Source organism: Triticum dicoccoides, chromosome 1B (assembly GCF_002162155.2).
Source record: "Triticum dicoccoides isolate Atlit2015 ecotype Zavitan chromosome 1B, WEW_v2.0, whole genome shotgun sequence".
NCBI lineage: Eukaryota > Viridiplantae > Streptophyta > Magnoliopsida > Poales > Poaceae > Triticum > Triticum dicoccoides.
In genome coordinates, this window is record NC_041381.1 from 446,381,503 (window position 1) to 446,386,862 (window position 5,360).

Genomic DNA, 5,360 nt, shown 5'->3' on the forward strand with positions numbered 1-5,360 from the left:
CCACACTCCCACTCTCGGCCCGGAACGGGCCAACCCACATCTTCCCTCTCTTTTATATTTTTATAGTTTTCACCCCAAATCCATTTATATGTTGTCATATCTCCAAAACCATATAATTTACACCCCAGGCATGTCAAAATACGACTAAAAACATGTCAAAAATAAGATTAATCAAGCCCCAGAGTGTCGTTTCATATCCCATCATAGGCGGACATGGGCTGCCCCTGCCTGCAGTAAAAGGGCCGGCCCATTAGCGCATATAGTGAAACAAGAAAAATAGGGAGGGAATCAATCTTAGGTAGCCTCGGTGGTGGGTGGTACTTCTAGCCATTGCGACAAGGTCGGTTTCATGCTAAGATAGGTGTGACCAACTAGAGGAAAAATGCCCTTTTTCTCCTTTTTTTCTTTCTATTTTTTTGTTTTCTTTTGTTTTTTGTTTGGTTTTCTTATTTCTTCTCTAGGTTTTTTTTGTCGTTGTTATACTTTGGTTTTTTCTTTTGGTTTCTCTTTGTTTCTTTCATTCATGGTTTTTATTTGTTTTTCTTTTCCTTCTCATTTTTCTTCGGTTTCAATGTTTTTCCTTTGTTTTCGTAGTTTTCAAATGTTTTTGCATTATTTCTTTGGTTTTATTTTTCATATTCTTTTTCCTTGGTTTCTTTTTAGTTTTCTTTCTTTCTTTTGTTTTCATTCCATATTTTTTGTATATGTCAAGATATTTTTTAATACATGTTTAACATTTTTCAAATACAAGTTTACCATTTTTTGAATACATGGTCAACGTTTTTTCTAGACACTTTTTTTAACATTTTTCAAATACAAGATTGACATTTTTTCAATTCACGGGCAGCATTTTTCCTATACATATTTTAAGCATTTTCAAATTTTTGATTAATATTTTCCAAATACAATATTAATATTTTCCAAATACAATATTAATATTTTAAACATTTTCAAATGTTTGTTAATATTTGTCCAATGTTTTATGTACAGCGATTTTTGCAATATATTTATTAAAATAATTGAAAGTGTAAAATTAAAAGAAAACAAAAAACGAGGCTGTTGTTTCCGCGCCCCTGGGCCGTGAAGCGAGGCATAGGGGCGCGCGAGCCCGGCAGCTCGCCTGCTTCAGAGTCCTGCACGAGCACGCAGCAGTAATCAATCCTCAACCACACCACGACGTGCCTCCCCTCCACGATCAGGATAGGATGGTTTGCATCGCACTCCTTTGGGCGTTCCTCCTGTTCCATATGTAGCACTGTCGGCGTGCGTCCCCTCCATGATCGAAATATTGCAGGCGTGGGCTCGAGCCTCGTGCTCTGTCCCAGCCACTCAGGCAATTGGCAAAGCCTCCTCTCCCGCCCCGTCCGCGGCACCTCAATTGGCAAGACCTGGAGCCCGGCGGCCGCGGACAGGCAAAATCTTGGCGTAGGTCGTACGGAGTAAGCGATTTGTTAGCTGCGACATCGAATTGAGCCAAATCTGAGTCTGCTGCAGCTTTCCGGTCCTGATCTACGTTTTTGTGAGCAGGGATCGGAGCTTGCTTGGCGTCGTCATGGAGGATCCATCCAACTCGATCTGGGCGGGAACTGCCAGTGCCAGACATTGGAGGAACCATCCAACCACCATGCCCGATGGATCCGCAGCAGAAAGTCCGCATCCCCGAAGAGATCTCGTGAATCCGGGGTATGGTTTTCATGGAAGACGATTCGAGTAAGGTAGGGATTGTCGCATCTAACTAAGTTGGATGAACTGAAATGGATCTACATCAAGCCCGTCTAGCTCAGTTGGTAGAGCGCAAGGCTCTTAACCTTGTGGTCGTGGGTTCGAGCCCCACGGTGGGCGATTCTTTTCTCATTTTTTTTTGGAAAACTACCATTATTCAGCCTGAAGTTTCTGACAGAAACGAAGCTCCTTTTACAGAGCCCACGGTGGGCGATTCTTTTTTCACTTTTTTTGGAAAACTACCATTATTCAGCCTGAAGTTTCTGACAGAAACGAAGCTCCTTTTACAGAGCAAACATCACTGCTCATCCCGCTATGTCAACCATGGTGAACGAGGTCAGGAGCAACCCGACCCGAGATCGAGAGATCTTGTGTGCGGGCTACCGATGCCCGTGGTCAGAGCAGGTTCGAGCCATGTGAGCTCACTGTCCGTGCCATCGTTTAGTTGCTGGAAGTTGCTGATGTTTGTGTTTGAACTAAGGTTCGAAACATGTGAGGTCCTGTTTGAACTAAATCTCTTCATGCTTGCGGATGTTCGTGTAACTTTGGTGCTCTGCAAGTTGCTGGAAGGATGCAGAACCGACTTTACATTTTATGACTGCCCTTCATATAATTTCCGTTGCATGAACCATTGCCATGCCTGGAATGCCTTTTTTCTTTGTTAGTGCTGCATTTTTATGATCTAACTGTTCCATTCTGCTGTATTTACTCTGTGTTTAAAAACTTTAACGTCGAAACAGCATGTCGAGCCCGTCTAGCTCAGTTGGTAGAGCGCAAGGCTCTTAACCTTGTGGTCGTGGGTTCGAGCCCCACGGTGGGCGATACACCATTTTATTTTTTCTGTATCATCTTCTGAATTTCAGATATATTTGGTCTTATTCCTTCAGTCCCGAGTTATTTACTTTCCCTTCTTTGGATAACCACAAACATTTCAGCCTGAAGTTTCTACTCAACTACTCCTTTCATTTCTAAATATATCTCTTTTTAAATATTATAGACTACACACGGATGTATTTTAGAGTGTGGATTCACTCATTTTGCTTCGTATGTAGTTCATATTGGAATCTCTAAAAGGACTTGTATTAAGGAACGGAGGGAGTATATTTATCGAGCTGAGGAGCAACCTGACCGGAGATCGACAGATTTGTGTGCTAACTGCTAAGGCTTGCCCAAGGTTGAGCCATGAGCTCGCTTCCTTTTGAAGAGTCCAGGGCTCCAGGCTTGTACCATGGTTTGGTTCAGTTCATGTCCATGTCCAGTAGAAGTTGAGTAGGGATGTAAACGGCGCGATCAACGGCGCCGCAAGGAGAAGATGGTACTTCCCTTGGATAGTGAGCGAAGGTGATTGCACCAATCCTGGAGTCCTTCTGGAAATAATCTGCTAAGATAGCAGTGTATGGGCTCCAGGTCTCAATCACTCCATTGCAAGCTTGAATAACTTCTAAAGAACCAGATCCAATAATAATCGGCGAGGATCCAAGGCTTTCCACAAGATCTAAACCTTTCTGAATTGTTGTGACCTCAGTCGTTGTTGCATCCAAAAGATTGTTTAATGCCAAGATGCTCTTGCAAGAGCCTAACCACGATTGTTCCGAAGGACAGTAGCAGCCACTCCAGAGTCATTTTTCGAAAATGTAGCATCCAAATTTAATATATAAACCTTCGCTAGGGGTTTCGCCCATTTTACAACCACCTGATTACTCTGGAGTGGATAGAAACACTTTGCAAAATTCGATGTGATTGTGTTAACTTCTGGGATTTTGGATAGTTTCACCCTTAACAGTTTCTCTTCTCTGCCGCCAAATATACCAAACAGCCACTACAACAGATTCTCGTAGTCCCAGCTGCCCTATCACTGGTGGCTGCTTTGTTGATTGTGTTAGCAATTCCGCTAGAATAACATATGGAGTGGTTCTCATAGTCCCAGCTGCCCTATCACTGGCCTGATCTGTCCATATCTCCTGAAACCAAGAGCACTCCAAATCTCCTTTGCACGACTTCAAGCGAACAACACATGGCATACATCTTCAGCACCTGTCAATAGAAAGGATATTCAGGAGAGGCCTTAATGTGACAATCAATAAGCATATCCCTACCAACAAGGATATCAGGCAGCGCTTGCCATGTGAAAATCTTGAACTTACTTGGAACCTTATCTGTTGTGGAGTTTATCTATTTCTCAATTCTCATTAGCTCTCCATGCGTGCGACAAGTAAGTTCGAAGGATTTAATTTACATAATATTACTACTTCATTGTGATACCATTTTAGGTGTTCAATATTGTACGATAAGTGACATTTTATTGTTAGTAGCTAAATACTTGTACGTTGCAATTAATACACAAATAGAAATGGAAGAATTAATAGACTTTACAACCACATGTGTTGAGCACAACAAATCGTGAAAAATACCTACATCTTCCACGTGTTTCCTCTGTGATGACATCCAAGCAACCATTGAAAATTGGGTTAATTATCCTTTTGCCCTCAGTGGTGTCTCTGTGCTCAGTTTTGTCCTCAGATGCAAATTATGCTCAGTTTTGTCCCTAGTCCATGCACAGCTACTATGACGAGGCCAAACGGCCATATTTGAGTCCATTCCGTCCGCCAGCGTTAAGTTGTGGGTCCGGAGCTTACACGTGGGACCGCGTGGACGTGGGTCCGGAGCTGACATGTAGGCCCGTGCAACTAAATCCCCAAATCATTCTTGGCTCACTCTGCCCATCCGCTTCCCCGCCGGCCGGCTGACCTGCGCCGTCGCCGGCACTTGCGCCGCGGCCAGGACCTGCCCCGCCACCAGCTGCACGCCTACTCCACCGCTACCTTTCTACGCCTACGCTCCACGGCTGCCTGCGACGCCCGCCACCTTCCTGCGATGCCACGGGTGGGGCGCCCGCCACCTGCTCGACCCGCGGCGCGGCCTCCTTCCGTGCGCCCGGCCGGAGTGCTCAAAGGTGGGGGGCTACTGGAGCTATTTGAACTAGGAGGAAGAACCCTAGGGCGAAATGGAGAGCAGCGGCGACCCCGGAGTATTTGGCGAGGCAGGCATCAGGCCGGAGATCCGCCGCGTCCACGACTGGGTTCCCGAGAGGTAAGTCTCGCCTCTTGTTTAGATTGAGCTTAGTTGTGCATTTGAACACTCGATTCGAGTAGGTTTGCCCACTTAGTGTGCTGATTGCGTCTCTGTTTTTTGCCGGTTAGGATGGAGTTGCGGTTTGCTTTCTTGATGCACATTAAAAGGGACCGGTACACGTTCCATGCAAAGGATCAGAAGAAATACCAAGGATGTTTTGATTATCGGTTGCCAATGGCTAGTAATTGGAATTTCAGACAATTTGGGGAGGTAATTTGTAGCCAATATCCTTGGGGTTTGCTTGATGAAGTGGTATACAAATACTATGATGGGGAAAAGAAATGGGTGACAGTTAGTAATGATGAAGAGCTAGCTACCATGTTTGTTAGGCATAAAGAGAAAGATAATTTTCATGTGAGGCTGCAAGTTGATGTGCTTGAGCAGGCATTTGGACCTAGGATGATGGGTGCAACATCTCGGGGAGAACCAAGTCGTCGTAATGGCATCTCTAGCCAGAACAGTTCAGTTGGTGCATGACGACGTGGTGGCTCGACAAGTGTGGGCAA

At 44.8% G+C, this 5,360-nt stretch overlaps 1 long non-coding RNA gene and 2 other non-coding genes across 3 annotated transcripts; all 3 read left to right on the forward strand.

Annotated features, from left to right (window-relative positions):
- The first annotated feature begins 1,177 nt into the window (after positions 1 to 1,177).
- Positions 1,178 to 2,353, forward strand: LOC119340286. The gene is made up of 3 exons (XR_005164478.1): positions 1,178 to 1,439; positions 1,528 to 1,715; positions 2,013 to 2,353. It is a non-coding gene; the product is annotated as an uncharacterized LOC119340286 (long non-coding RNA).
- TRNAK-CUU lies at positions 1,770 to 1,842 on the forward strand. Its single transcript has one exon. It is a non-coding gene; the product is annotated as a tRNA-Lys (tRNA).
- A 117-nt stretch (positions 2,354 to 2,470) lies between the features above and the next one.
- TRNAK-CUU lies at positions 2,471 to 2,543 on the forward strand. Its single transcript has one exon. It is a non-coding gene; the product is annotated as a tRNA-Lys (tRNA).
- Positions 2,544 to 5,360: the final 2,817 nt, after the last annotated feature.